This window comes from Ochlerotatus camptorhynchus, unplaced genomic scaffold (genome assembly GCF_037179485.1).
Source record: "Ochlerotatus camptorhynchus isolate MF236.1 unplaced genomic scaffold, CSIRO-AGI_Acam_v1.1 ptg000262l, whole genome shotgun sequence".
Lineage (NCBI taxonomy): Eukaryota > Metazoa > Arthropoda > Insecta > Diptera > Culicidae > Ochlerotatus > Ochlerotatus camptorhynchus.
The window spans coordinates 1,646,019-1,660,770 of record NW_027040752.1 but is presented as its reverse complement, the minus strand read 5'-3'; the positions used below and the strand labels follow the sequence as shown (position 1 = coordinate 1,660,770).

At 39.4% G+C, this 14,752-nt stretch overlaps 1 protein-coding gene across 1 annotated transcript in view; it reads right to left on the bottom strand.

Annotated features, from left to right (window-relative positions):
• The window catches only part of mmd (mind-meld), a 1,436,357-nt gene that overhangs the window by 512,073 nt on the left and 909,532 nt on the right, over nt 1–14,752 (bottom strand). The gene's annotated exons all lie outside the window — the stretch shown is intronic.

Below are 14,752 nucleotides of genomic sequence, written 5' to 3'. Positions count from 1 at the left end.
TTACCGTTGGAACGGCGAGCGTCCGTTGGAAGTTCAAAAGGAAGTCGAAGAATGTGGGGAGGGGGGAAATTGAGGGTCATAAAAACAAGCTCAAGTCAAATGAATTTCATCGCGATTTGTGTTGGCTGCTGGGAGGATTTGGCTTTGGATAACAAATGGACATCTAGTTTGTCAGCGAGGAGCTCAGGTTTATTTCCCGGTGGATTACTCCGTACTTCAATGAAAGGCTTCATGGAAATATTTATGGTTTTTTCGATGATTCTTTAAACTCAAACATAAATGACAGAACCTTCTAGAAATGTTCTAAACCCTCTCTTACAAAGTTTGCAGAGCTTTCCAAGGAAGTTTCCTGAACCTCACTTAGTTAATGCTGCAAATATACAGAAGTTCCCTGAATTTACAAGCGAAATTTCCCCAGACAGTACCCAGAATTTCCCTAAAAAGTTCACAGAACTTCTCCTATTAAGTCAATGCACTACCCCAACAAAATTATTTGAACTACCCCAAGGAAGTTTTAAAACTATGACTAAGAATTTCCCAGATCATCCATTGGAAAATGTATAAAACTAGTCCTAGAAAGTTTTCGGAACGTTCTCTAGGAAGTTCCCTGAAATTCTTCCGGGTAGTTGCAGGAAGTTCAAAGGACTTTTCGGGCGAGTTCATATGACTTATTGACTTTTCGGAGAAGCCTATCGAACTTCTAGGAGTCCTCTAGAGGACTTTTAGGAGACAATCATAAGAATTCTAAGGATCGTCTCCAGAACTTCTCGGGGAAGTTTATAGAATTTAGTGTAATAATTTATTAGCTAGAGAAAGGTCTGAAGAGAGTAGGTAGATAGTTCCACTAGAGTGTACCGTGGCAGTTTGAAAATTGAATAGAAATTGAAAATTAGCGAAGGGCCATTAATACGACAGTACTAGTCAAACGCACACTTCTTTACCTAACTGATACATATGGATGAGGAGACTTGAAGTATTTCTTCAAGTTTACAGGCAAAAAGGGCTAGTTTAACTTGCTGCGGCTGTGGAATAGTTCTAGCGACGTTTCATCACTACCTAAGAGATCATCTAAGAGAGAAAGCAGTAGGGTGGTTGTTGCGTGCTGTGCCAACATCAGCAGTGTTGACGGTTACTTCCACCTTGAGTTGTTACATTCAAAGTGTTTTTATGTTACTTCAAACGTGAAGTTTACGATTTTTAGAGTTGGTTGGTAATGCTATCTAAAATGAAGCTTTAGTGTGAAAGTTTGAAGGGCTGGTTTTCTAATAAGTTCAAAGGACTTCTAGAGAAATTTCATGGAACTGCTCGGGGAAGCAGATGGCGATTTCAATTCATAGAACTACTTGGGGAAGTGCATATCATTTCTAAAGCAGGTCCATTAGACTGTTGGAGGATATCAACAGGACTTCTAGGAGACGATAAAATGACTTCTCGGGGACATCCATTACACTTATCTAGAGGAGGATATCTAGCGGACCTCCGTAGTACTTCAAAGGGACCTCCGTAGGACTTCTTACTGAAGTCTATTGCATTTATTGGGGAAGTATATAGGACTTCTCGAATGAGTACATTGGATTTATAGGGGAATTTCATAGGATTGCTCTGAAAATCCCATTCGTGGAAACTCTTCTCGTGAAAACTATAGCTCATCTCAGGGAAGTCTATTGAACTACTCGCTGCAGTTCACTGTTGCTCTTTGGTAGGTGGTGTAGGGCCTACATAGGACTTCTAGACTTTGATATTTGGACTTTTCAGGGACCTCCATAATACTTCAAAATTAGATCCATATGACTTCTTGTGGAAGTTGATAACGTATCTAGAGGATTTACATTCTCGGGAAAAATCACAGGACTTATAGGACTTCTAGGAGTAATCTATAGGAATTATTAAGGAAGCCCATATGACTTATAAAAGTCCTCTATATGATAATAATAAGATAAGAAGTACATGGGAAAATTTTCTTAGGTCCAATTTATAGACATAAAGAGGAAATAGATGTAATGTCGGCCTACATGCCCTTAATTTGGGCCCATACATAAATTCAGCAATCGACAAAATTTTCAATAGCGACCAAATATATCCATTAGTACCGTCCCAATGACGCGTTCATCTAGATAAAATTGATAAATAGCAGATTTTTAGCGAAGGGCCCAATCTGCGATCCATAGGCCAACATTAGAGCCATTTCCCCTATTGCACAAATTGCAACAGGAAATTTGAAAATATTCTGCATGAATCAATGATCAATAAAAATAATAAAATGTTCCCTACCGAAGCTATGGAATGATTCTTTGAAAATACTGAAACGATCCATTTAAAATATGAAATGCTCAAATAAAAAAAATCAACTGTTCCATAGATTTCAGCAATTTTTATGAAACATATCATCTCTTTTATTGGCACATTTAAAAAAAATATTTGTCGCATTACATACTTTCCTTACACCGTAGATTTACTATCCTGCCTGTGTTTTTAGTAAGAGGAGCGGAGGGACGGGCAAAGGTCCAAAACAACCTTCTAAAATAACCTTCCAAAAGAACCTCCCAAAATAATCTTCTGAAGAACCATCCAAATGAATCTTCAATAGGATTTATCCCACAGAACCTTCCAAAACATCCTTGCAAAAAAAACCTTCTTAAAGAACCTTCCAACAATACCTTCTTAAAGAACCTTCCAACAGAACCTTTCAAATCACCCTTAAAAAACAACCTGCCAAAAGAACCTTCCAAAATAACATTCCGAATGAACCTTCCAAAAAAAAATCTTCTTTAATAATCTAAAAGAACCTTTCAAAAGAACCTTAAAAAAGATGCTTTCAAACGAGCCTTTTAAAAAGAACCTTCAAAAATCTCCTTCCAAAAGAACCTTCCTAAAGAACCTTCCAAAATAAAATTTCAAAGTAAAAAACAGCATTCCAAAAGAACATTTCAAAACATCCTTAAAAACAACCTGCCAAAGGAACCTTCCAAAATAATCTTCCAAAAGAACCTTCCAAAATAACCTTCCAAAAAATCCTTCCAGAAGAACCTTCCAAAAAAATCGTCCTTAGTAATCTAAAAGAACCTTTCGAAAGAACCTTCCAAAACATTCTTCCAAAAGAACCTTCCAAAAGAATCTTCCAAAACATCCTTCCAAAAGAACCTTCCAAAAGAATCTTCCAAAAGAACCTTCCAAAATAATATTTCAACAGAATCTTCCAAAAGAACTTCCCAAAGAACCTTCCAATAGAACCTTCCTAAAGAACCTTCCAAAAGAACCTTCTAAAACAACCTTTCAAAAGAACCTTCCAAAACAACCTTCTAAAATAAAATTCAAAAGTGAAAAACAGCATTCCAAAAGAACCTTCCAAAAAAATCGTCCTTAGTAAGCTAAAAGAACCTTTCGAAAGAACCTTCCAAAACATCCTTCCAAAAGAACCTTCCAAAAGAATCTTCCAAAACATCCTTCCAAAAGAACCTTCCAAAAGAATCTTCTAAAAGAACCTTCCAAAATAATATTTCAACAGAATCTTCCAAAAGAACTTCCCAAAGAACCTTCCAATAGAACCTTCCTAAAGAACCTTCCAAAAGAACCTTCTAAAACAACCTTTCAAAAGAACCTTCCAAAACATCCTTCCAAAAGAACCTTTCGAAAGAACCTTCCAAAACATCCTTTCAAAAGAACCTTCCAAAATAATCTTGCAAAAGAACCTTGCAAAATAATATTTCAACAGAATCTTCCAAAAGAACTTACCAAAGAACCTTCCGATAGAACCTTCCTAAAGAACCTTCCAAAAGAACCTTCTAAAATAACCTTTCAAAAGAACCTACCAAAAGAACCTTCCAAAATTACCTTCCAAAAAGAACCTTCCTAAAAAACCTTCCAAAAGATCCTTCCAAACGAGTTTTCCAAAATACTCTTCAAAAAGCTCCTTCCAAAAGACCTTTCCAAAGATCCTTCCTAAAGAACCTTCCAAAATAACCGTCTAAAATAACTTTTCAAAAGATCCTTCCAAAAAGACCATCCAGAACATCCTTCCTAAAGATCCTGTCAAAAGAACCTTCCGAAATAACCGTCTAAAATAACCTTTCAAAAAATCCTTCCAAAAGAACCATCCAAAAGAACCTTCCAAAACATCCTTCCAAAAGAGCTTTCCAAAAGAACCATCCAAAAGAGCCCTCCAAAAGAAGCTTCCAAAAGAACCTTCCAGAAGACCTTTTCAAAAGAACCTTCCAAAAGAACGTTCCAAAAGAACCTTCCAAAAGAACCTTCCAAAAAAACCTTCCAAAAGAACTTTAAAAAAGAACCTTCCAAAATTACATTCCAAAAGAACATTCCAAAATTACCTCCCAAAAGAACCTTTCTAAAGAACCTTTCTAAAGAACCATTCAAAAGATGCTTTCAAATGAACCTTCCAAAAGAACCTTCAAAAACCTTATTGCAAAAGAGCCTCCAAAAAGAACTTTCCGAGGAACCTTCCAAAAGAACCTTCCTAATTCACCTTCCAAAGTATAAAAAAAAAACAAACTTCCAAACGAACCTTCCAAAACATCCTTAAAAACCTACCGAAAGAACCTTCCAAAATTGCCTTCTAAAAGAACCTTCCAAAAGAACCTTCCAAAATAACCTTCCAAAAGAACTTTCCAAAAAAATCTTCCCAAATAATCTAAAGAACCTTTCAAAAGAACCTTTCAAAAGAACCTTCCAAAAGAACCTTCCAAAACATCCTTCCAAAAGAACCTTTCAAAAGAATCTTCCAAATGAACCTTCCAAAATAACCTTAAAAAAAAACCATCCAAAAGAACATTCCAAAAAAACCTTCCAAAAGAACCTTTCAAAATAATATTTCAACAGAATCTTCAAAAGAACTTCCCAAAGAACCTTCCAAAAGAACCTTCCTAAAGAACCTTCAAAAAGAACCTTCTAAAACAACCTTTCAAAAGAACCTTCCAAAATAACCTTCCAAAAGAACTTTCCAAAAAAATCTTCCCAAATAATCTAAAGAACCTTTCAAAAGAACCTTTCAAAAGAACCTTCCAAAAAAACCTTCCAAAACATCCTTCCAAAAGAACCTTTCAAAAGAATCTTCCAAAAGAACCTTCCAAAATAACCTTAAAAAAAGCCATCCAAAAGAACATTCCAAAAAAACCTTCCAAAAGAACCTTTCAAAATAATATTTCAACAGAATCTTCCAAAAGAACTTTCCAAAGAACCTTTCAATAGAACCTTCCTAAAGAACCTTCCAAAACAACCTTCTAAAATAAAATTCCAAAGTGAAAAACAGCATTCCAAAAGAACCTTCCAAAACATCCTTAAAAACAACCTTCCAAAGGAACCTTCCAAAATAATCTTCAAAAAGAACCTTCCAAAATAATCTTGCAAAAGAACCTTGCAAAATAATATTTCAACAGAATCTTCCAAAAGAACTTACCAAAGAACCTGCGAAAAGAACCTTCCAAAATTACCTTCCAAAAAGAACCTTCCTAAAAAACCTTCCAAAAGATCCTTCCAAACGAGTTTTCCAAAATACTCTTCAAAAAGCTCCTTCCAAAAGACCTTTCCAAAGATCCTTCCTAAAGAACCTTCCAAAATAACCGTCTAAAATAACCTTTCAAAAAATCCTGCCAAAAGAACCATCCAAAAGAACCTTCCAAAACATCCTTCCAAAAGAGCCTTCTAAAAGAACCATCCAAAAGAGCCCTCCAAAAGAAGCTTCCAAAAGAACTTTTCAAAAGAACTTTCCAAAAGAACCTTCTAAAAGAACCTTCCAAAAGAACGTTCCAAAAGAACCTTAGAAAAGAACCTTCCAAAATTACATTCCAAAAGAACATTCCAAAATTACCTCCCAAAAGAACCTTTCTAAAGAACCTTTCTAAAGAATCTTTCAAAAGATGCTTTCAAATGAACCTTCCAAAAGAACCTTCAAAAACCTTATTGCAAAAGAGCCTCCCAAAAGAACTTTCCAAGGAACCTTCCAAAAGAACCTTCCTAATTCACCTTCCAAAGTATAAAAAAAAAACAAACTTCCAAAACATCCTTAAAAAACTTGCCGAAAGAACCTTCCGAAATTGCCTTTTAAAAGAACCTTCCAAAATAACCTTCCAAAAGAACTTTTTCCAAAAAAATCTTCCCAAATAATCTAAAGAACCTTTCAAAAGAACCTTTCAAAAGAACCTTCCAAAACATCCTTCCAAAAGAACCTTTCAAAAGAACCTTCCAAAATAACCTTAAAAAAAACCATCAAAAAGAACATTCCAATAAAACCTTCCGAAGAACCTTTCAAAATAACCTTACAAAAGAACTTTCCTTAATAACCTTCCAAAATATCCTTCCAAACGAGCCTTCCAAAAGAATCTTCCAAAAGAATTTTACGAAGACCCTTCCAATAGAACCTTCTTAAAGAACCTTCCAAAATAACGTTCTAAAATAACCTTTCTAAATAACCGTCCAAAATTACCTTCCAAAAGAACCTTCCTAAGGAACCTTCCAAAAGATCTTTCCAAACGAGCCTTCCAAAATAACCTTAGAAAAGAACCTTCCAAAGGAAACTTCCAAAAGAACTTTCCAAAAAACCTTCCTAAAGAACCTTTTAAAATAACCTTTCAAAGATCTTTCCAAAAGAACCATTCAAAAGAACCTTCCAAAAGAACCCTCCAAAACATCATTTCAAAAGAACCTTCCATAAGATCCTGCCAAAAGAACCTTCCGAAATAACCGACTAAAATAACCTTTCAAAAGATCCTTCCAAAAGTACCATCTTAAAGAGCCTTCCAAAAGATCCTTCCAAAAGAACCTTCCAGAAGATCCTGCCAAAAGAACCTTCCGAAATAACCGTCTAAAATAGCCTTAGAAAAGCTCCTTCCATCAGAACTTTCCAAAGAACCTTCCTAAACAACCTTTCAAAATAACCTTCTAAAATAACCTTTTAAAAGATCTTTCCAAAAGAATCTTCCAAAAGAACCTTCCAAAACATCCTTCCAAAAGAACCTCCCATAAGATCCTTCGACAAGAACCTCCCTGAAAAGCCTCCCTAAAGAACCTTTCAAGTCACGCCGTCGTCATCGATCAACAAAATCACACCAATTTTCTGTACCGGCTATCCAAGACATCTATTCCAACGATTCTCAGCTATCATCATCCCCTGAGCAAGCTACCCGAGCAAAGTCGGTTAACAAAATGAAAGCAAATCGATATTAAAGATTGCAGTTCCTATCATAATGAATACTCATTTTGATTTCAATTGTCACGACATTAGTCTGATATCATATTGTGCTTTCATTATGCAGTCAAGACATTTTAAATGAAAGCAACTTAACTTGAAGTTCTGCTGTTAACGTCTTGTTTAAGATTTAAGTTAAGCTTATCTGTCGTTGAACTAACGATTATTGTTTAATTGTTTTGTTTAACACATTTTAGGTCATTCGCAACCAACCCGAGGTGACATTTGAGCTCAAGTCTTTCAGCGTGAGAAGCTTGGATGCTAACCATTTACACCAGGCCTGTATTCAGTCAAACATTATGAATGCAAAATCAGTAATCAAATTGATTTCATTGAAAGCAGGATTAGTTTTCCGTTTGATTCAACAGTGTAAAATTTTGCTCTCATTTTTGATGTGTTAACCGTTGAGTCAACCAAAATGAAATCAAATGGAGTATTCAAAGTGAGTTACATCATAACAGCAAATTCTGATTTCAATTTGATCTCTAACTTTGCTCGGGTAGTAGTCATAGACTACCATCAGAAGTTGGTCCACCCTGGTCAATAGCTTCTCATCAGTAGAGTACGGGAGAATTCCTGGCCCACGCAGATCAGAAGATTAGAAGAAGCACCGTAATCAACGAATGCGTGCCGTGCTTCCGATGTATACCTAAAGTGTTGGATCAACTGCCGGCAGATTTGCCGTCAGAACGAGTAACACCCGCGCCACCGTTCCTGAAAGTTTGTGTCGATTACTGTGAACCTTTTCTGGTAGCCTATCCCAATCGTTGAACAGCTGCGCGTCTGTTTGGTTACAAAGGCTGTCCATCTGGAGCTGGTGGGAGATTTAATAAACGAAGCCTTCCGCGCAGCATTCAAGCGTTTCGTCGCACGAAGAGGCAATGTATGACAACGCTCTCAACTTCGTCGGAGCAAGGCACAAACTCGACGAACTACACGAACTATTCCGTAACCATCAGTTCCACCAGTCGATCGTAAATGGAGCTGAAAAAGACGAGATAGAATTCCGATTCATCCCAGCCCGTTTACCCAATTTCGGTGGCCTATAGAAAGCTGCCGTAAAATGCTTCATAAGCCAGTTCAAGCGCACCATCGGATCCAGAACGTTATTGCATGACGAAATGCAAATCCAAGTGGAAGCGATCCTCAGCTCCCGTCCGTTGACGCCGATTAGCATTGTTGGCTGGTCATTTTCTCGTTCAGCAACCACGCAGTTAGCGTGCAGCAGATATGGAAGAAATGGTCCTTGCAATACCTGTATGATCTCCATAACTCAATAACCGACGACGGAATAACATCTCCATAGACACAATGGTTCTCGTGAAGGAGGATAATCTTCCACCGATGAAATAGAAACTGGGTCGAGTAGTAAGGGTTCACGTGGGTACTGATGGTAATATTCGTGTAGTGACCATGAGAACGAAGGACGGTCTATTCCGGAGAGCTAGCTCGAAGATATGCGTCCTGCCCATTCGGGACAATAAAGCTTGAAACTCCTTCGCTTCCAGCGCACTTCACGATACGAACAATTCGTGATCCACAAACCAGTCCAACCAGTACTGTCGTCCAGTCTGACAAGCAAGCTTAACGTCCATAATGATGTCCTGTCCAGTCCGGTATCACCCTGTAAAGCCTGGCACAATCGTGTCAGCATCTGTCAGTATGTCCAAAACCAGTTACTGTTCAAAATCATTCTGTTGTCGCAGTAGAAGAAGTAGATAATTTATGTGCACAACCAATTCAATGAAGAGAGCAATCCATGGTAGTCACCCTCTCAGCGCAACATCCAATACCATCATCGGGTTTGGCCAATCCGTACAGGTGGTTCTGCAACGCTGAAATCGATGTCGTCACACTATTCTGTTAACCTTTCTACTTGCATAGGCACTCGTGGTTGCCAGGAGGCTCCCGAGTCGGACATTGTGGACATCCCGATGTTTCGAAGTCATCCATCACACTGTATAGTAGAGGAAAAAAGAAACCAGTCGAAGGAAGACCCGGAATCAATTGGAAATTAATAGGGTGGTGCTGCTCCGGTGGAAGCGTCACTCCTAGGATTAATTCAGCAGCAACTAAAGCAATCGAAGCGATCGAAATCAAGATCGACCGAAGAAGGAAGCAGGCAACAGAGCAGTTTTCATAGGTAAATACAAAATGGTATACGTCCTACGATAATCTTCATAGCCAAGACTAGAAAATACGGCACCCAAATTGCTTTCTCCAACACTTCCATTTATGCGGCATGATGTCAGCGCAACATCATCCGAACGCATCATCAGCAGTGTCAGCAGAGCTAACGAAGTTAAGTAACGTCCTTCCATGTCATTAACGCAAGGCAGACGGAATCCAGTAGTGAAAAAACGTGAACCATTTGTGTCAGATATAGAGATAAGTGTAGATTTAGTTAAGAACCGCATGTTAGCACAAAATTAGGAACTGGTCACGCTACACTAAGTTATTTTGTGGACAAACAACAATTGTCCCGTTCCCGTATTATGTCTCAAATATAATCTCTATTATCACTACACAAATCACACAGCACATGAGCAATAGCCAGGAACTCACTCTCGCAACCACCAACATCTCATACACGATCGCAGTAAAGGCTGACTAAAAGTAAATTGGTACGCCCTCGCGCGCCGCTAGCACGCCTCTCGTGTTGGGAATCAAAAATCTATGGAAGTGGTTTGTACACACTTCTATAGAGAACAACTGGTGCAAGTTTGATCAAAGTAGTCGATCGCGTTCAGAAATAACGTCAAATGGTCACCTGGAAAATCCGGAGTGCTCCGGTTCCAAGCTGGCTAAAGTGCTGAAAATGCCAAAAACAACAGTTTTTAGAGTGCTCAAAACCTACAAGGAAACTCTGAGTGTGGAAAGGAATCAGCGGACCTACGCAAAAACTGGAACCAGGAATCGTCAGCTGTGCAGCAAGGTGTTGAAGTGCGTTAAAGCCAACCCCGGTCTTACGATCCGAGATGTAGCCAGAATGTACACCGCCTACTTTCAAAGTGGTGCGGAAAATCCTTGCCAGGGAAGAATACAAGTCATACAAAGCCAGTAAACATCGGAACCGGCACATGAACCAGAATTCCGTGGCAAGGCTCTTGTACGACCGAGTTTTGACGAAACACAAGGGCTGCACTTTGATCGATGACGAAACATACGTCAAACTAGATTTTAAGCAGCTTCTCGGTCAAAAGTTTTACATCGCGATTGGACGTGGGGATGTGCCGGGAAGATTAAAGTTCGTGTTTGCCGACAAGTTCGCGAAGAAGGCCATGATTTGGCATGCGATTTGCAGTTGTGGCCTGAACTCGACGATGACATCCCAAGTTTACATCGAAGAATGCCTGAAAAAGCGTGTATTGCCAGTCATCTCTTGGCACGATTTGGCCAGCTGCCACTACTCCAAGGTGGTTCTGGAGTGGTATGCTGCCAACAAGATCGATTTTGTCCCCAAGCTAATGAATTCTCCGAATTGCCCGGAATTACGACCAATCGAAAAATACTAGGCAATTGCAAAGCAGCTACTTCGACGAAGCTTTCCACTGTGCGGGCGCTGATGGGCTCCATCAAGAGGAAGGTTTGAGATTTAGTTTGAACTGGAGAAATGTTACCATCTAATGCTGTAACTTGCGTACCAATTTATTTTTAGCCAGCCTTTAGGTAGGAGAAGATCACCGATCAACAGTAGTAATAAGCGAACCACGCGCGCAGTCCCGTGAAAGGCAAATCCATTAAACGTTGTCCGAAAAGTTTTAGTTTTTGGCTATAATAAAGTGTTGTTCTGTATCGTAAACGTCGCGTGTGAACTACCGAAATCCAGTGCAGTCCACCCCAGTGTCGCACATCATATTTTGGGAAGTCCCAGAACTTTCTAAAGTTGATACTGGAAAGGTTTAAGATCTTCCTTCGATTCCTAATAAAAATATCTAATAGGTAGTTCGGTGGACCATCCCTTCTAGGTTCTCTGAACTTACCATTGGAAGTTTTCAGACCTACCTAAAGAATTTTCCCAGAAATTATCATAGAATGCTCGAAAGATCCCCTTAGATATTTGTTTAATGATTTCTAGATTTTCATTATTGTAATTCGTCCCGAAGTTTCTGCTCTGGTTCGAGCTTTATGATTTGCGTCACTTCATTTTCCACCTGAAGAAGGCTCTAACCTGAGTCAACTCGAAGGGACGAATTGCACAAATTTCTTTCTAATTCTGGATCGTAAAAATCGTAGAAAATCAGTAAATTGAATATTACCGTCCAACACTCCACCACAATATAGTTCCAGTAACTTAATTAGGAAGATCCTGAAATTTCTCTTAAAAATTACAATGCATTTTTCTTATGAAGTTCAAAGAGCCTCCCAAAGAAAAAAACCCTCAAGGAAGCTCCCGAAATATCTCCAAGAAAGTTCTTATAACTTCTTCTTCAAATGAAAATGAACCCCCAAAGCAAATGATAACTTGGCTCTGTAAAATTTATTCGATTGAGCCTGTACAAATAAATTAATACAAACCCCCCCCCCCCCCTCATTTCGTTACTTTTTGTTGTAACTACATTGTTTGTCACAGATTTAAAGACCCTCGCTCTTATAGCAAGGAGGTTACCAGAACTTTCTTTAGCAACATTGTTGGACTTCTCCTATAATGTTTCCCAAACTGCTTCTAGGATGTTTGCAGAACTTCCCCTGGGAAGATCCCAGTGATTTAGGGTGGTTCTGAAACTTATCCAAGCCAACTTACAACTTACTAAGTAGTTTCCAGAAGCTTAAATGATGATCCTAGAACATCCCTTAGGAAGATTAAAGTGAAGCAGTCACTTATGTGGTGAGGCTGTGAAGAAAATAGAATCCAACATATTAATATACGCAAGGTGTTGTAAGTTTCCCTCAATTCTTTATCCTGATATCGTCAGGGGGTTAATGAAGGCTTTGTGCGCTCAATGTTGGCCAAACGATTCCCTGAAACATGATACATCCTCATGTCGAAAATGAGCGCTTAAGATCTTCACTTAACCCATACTTAATTCCAGATGCTCGGGTGTTCTGCTTCTTCCAGTACCATCCTTGGGTGAAGATTTCATGCAGGTTATCATGAAGACACAGATGTCATAGGATCACCCAAAGGGTTCTGGTTATGTTCGATGACTTTCGCTACATTCTCTGGAGGAGTATCTTTAATAATAGCTGTGTTCATTGAGAGGTCGGATCAGATCCCAACTACTTGATATTCCAAGTTACATACGTACTGGTTGCTATTCAGCCAACTTAGAGCGATTCTGAATTCCTAGAAATAGCATGTGAGTTAAAGTTTGAGCAAGTTCTACTAGCTTAAACTGAAACTTCTTTGCCAACCAATGTATAAATTTGTAAATTTTTTGGGAATTACAATGATGTTCTTGCCCAAGACATTCGAGTCTCGATTAGATTTGCAATACGGTAAATGTCCCTTATGTCGGCCTAAGTGTCCCTAATATAGGGCTCATTTCAAAGGACAGCATTTAACGAAAAAATTTCACTTACAATTAAAAAATCCACTTGTACTGTCCAGATGACGCATTGATTCAAGAAAAATTGAGTAACAGGATATTTTTTATCGATGAGCCCAATCTATAGATCCATAGGCCAACATTAGAGCCATTCCCTATGTTTGGCCTGATTTTCGATTTCCCAAAACTGATATTGATAGAAGAGATTTCTCGATTACTTCTTCGAAGAGTCGTCTCAGCTTTTGAAACCAATGCATTTGATCGTCGATTTGGCGTAACTGGTAGCTTGCCCACGCATACTATTACTTCCATTTCCCTTTTCTGATGGTATTGTTAGGATGCCTGCGCAAGCTACCAGTTACGCCAAATCGACGATCAAATGCATTGTTTACAAAAGCTGATACGTCCCTTCAAACAAGTAATCGAGATTTATGAAACATCTTGAGATTCGAAAAAATAACCCCAATGCCTTTCACTTTGCGTTCCAAGCAACACCTATATGCACACATATTTCGCATTTCAACAACTTTTCCGAAATTTCGTTTCTACGTGATTGAGCAAATTTAAACTATTCCCTGTCCACCAAACCGGGGAACGTGCGCTTTGAGTTCTGTTCTTTTTTCAGAACTATCTGCAAAACCAGTTTCCCCCCGTGGAGCAAAATCGTGCATTCTATTCGCATTATGTAAATCTCGCATGTGCGCACCCAACGTCGAAAGCGACGATGTCCTAGATCTATTTCTTTTTCCCTAGTCTACCATGTCGCACCACAGTAGATAACTACCATTTCACACTGGCTGAAAGAATAACGACGGCGGTGGTGACGGCGACGACGACGGCGACGACGACGACGACGACCATGCATGTTAGATACCTTCGGGGTGTCTTCCGTAACTACCACCGCTGAGCTCGCCAAAAGGGGCAGAATGTGCCGAGAGGCGACGACGACGACGACGCGCATTGGAATAAAAAGTAGTTCAAGTTGGATCCCAGTCTTCCAATCGAATGCATGATGTATGGTGCTGTTTTAGTTGAGCGAGGTTAGCGAGGAGGATGTGCTCAGGAGAGGGGAGAGAATTGCCAAGAGTTAGATCACCCGGTCCTGCGGTGATGAAAGATTCAGGTTTTTATTGTGTGAATGAAAATAAAACCTATGCTCCGAAGGGAGTTACGATGATGGCACCGCACGGTGCGGAACGGGAGGTATTGGTGTCAGTATGGAAAATCCAACCGGAAACAGCGGAAAAAAGGAGTGCATTTTTCTACTTTTCCGTGAGTCTTTTGTGTCCGCGAGAGACAGGATTCTTTTGAATAATAAAAAAACACACAGAGACTGTGCATGCATGCATGCACCGGTGCATGCAGTCGCTTTTTGTTATATCCTCGGTGTTTTGATTGAGTCGTCAGCTTCGGAATCTAAAATTTAAATTTTGCCCCATAAATCATTCGTCTCGTTTAAAATTTAAAAGCAGTCATGGGGATTTCGTTTTGACTTTGCCATTCGATATTTCCTCTTTATCTAAGGACTCATTTTAACCTTTTAAGTACGTGCGCAACACCAAGAGGGCCAGGAAACGTAATTTGCAACACCATCGCGTAGTCCGTTCCGGGGCGTAATCAAACTTTCGTCGTTGAACTTTTCGCCCCCAGGTTTGTTGCTTTCTTTAGCCCAGCAGCACAGTTGGCGGAAGGAAATTCCGAAAAGGCCCCAAAATTCATCACGTTTCGACCCATTGTGTTGTTGGCGTCGTCACCGAGCCTAATGTGAATCGTACGTGATTTTCACATCCGGCACGAACCGGATTTGACCCCTCATCCCCAGGAAAAGTTACACGTTTGCATCGGCTGCCAGGCTGGATCCGACGTCCGGGTGGAGAAATTCATCAAGTTCAAAAATTAAATAACGAGCACAGTGAATTTTGAACTCTGCGCTAATGAAAAGGGTCCTCGGATTGGTGTTTCGGTTCAGCCGTTCAATTGGGTCCACTGGTGGAGCTGTGGGGGGTCAGTGGGGATTGCTGTTTGCTAGATGATTTGGTTATGATGTTTTAATTAATTTTCTGAT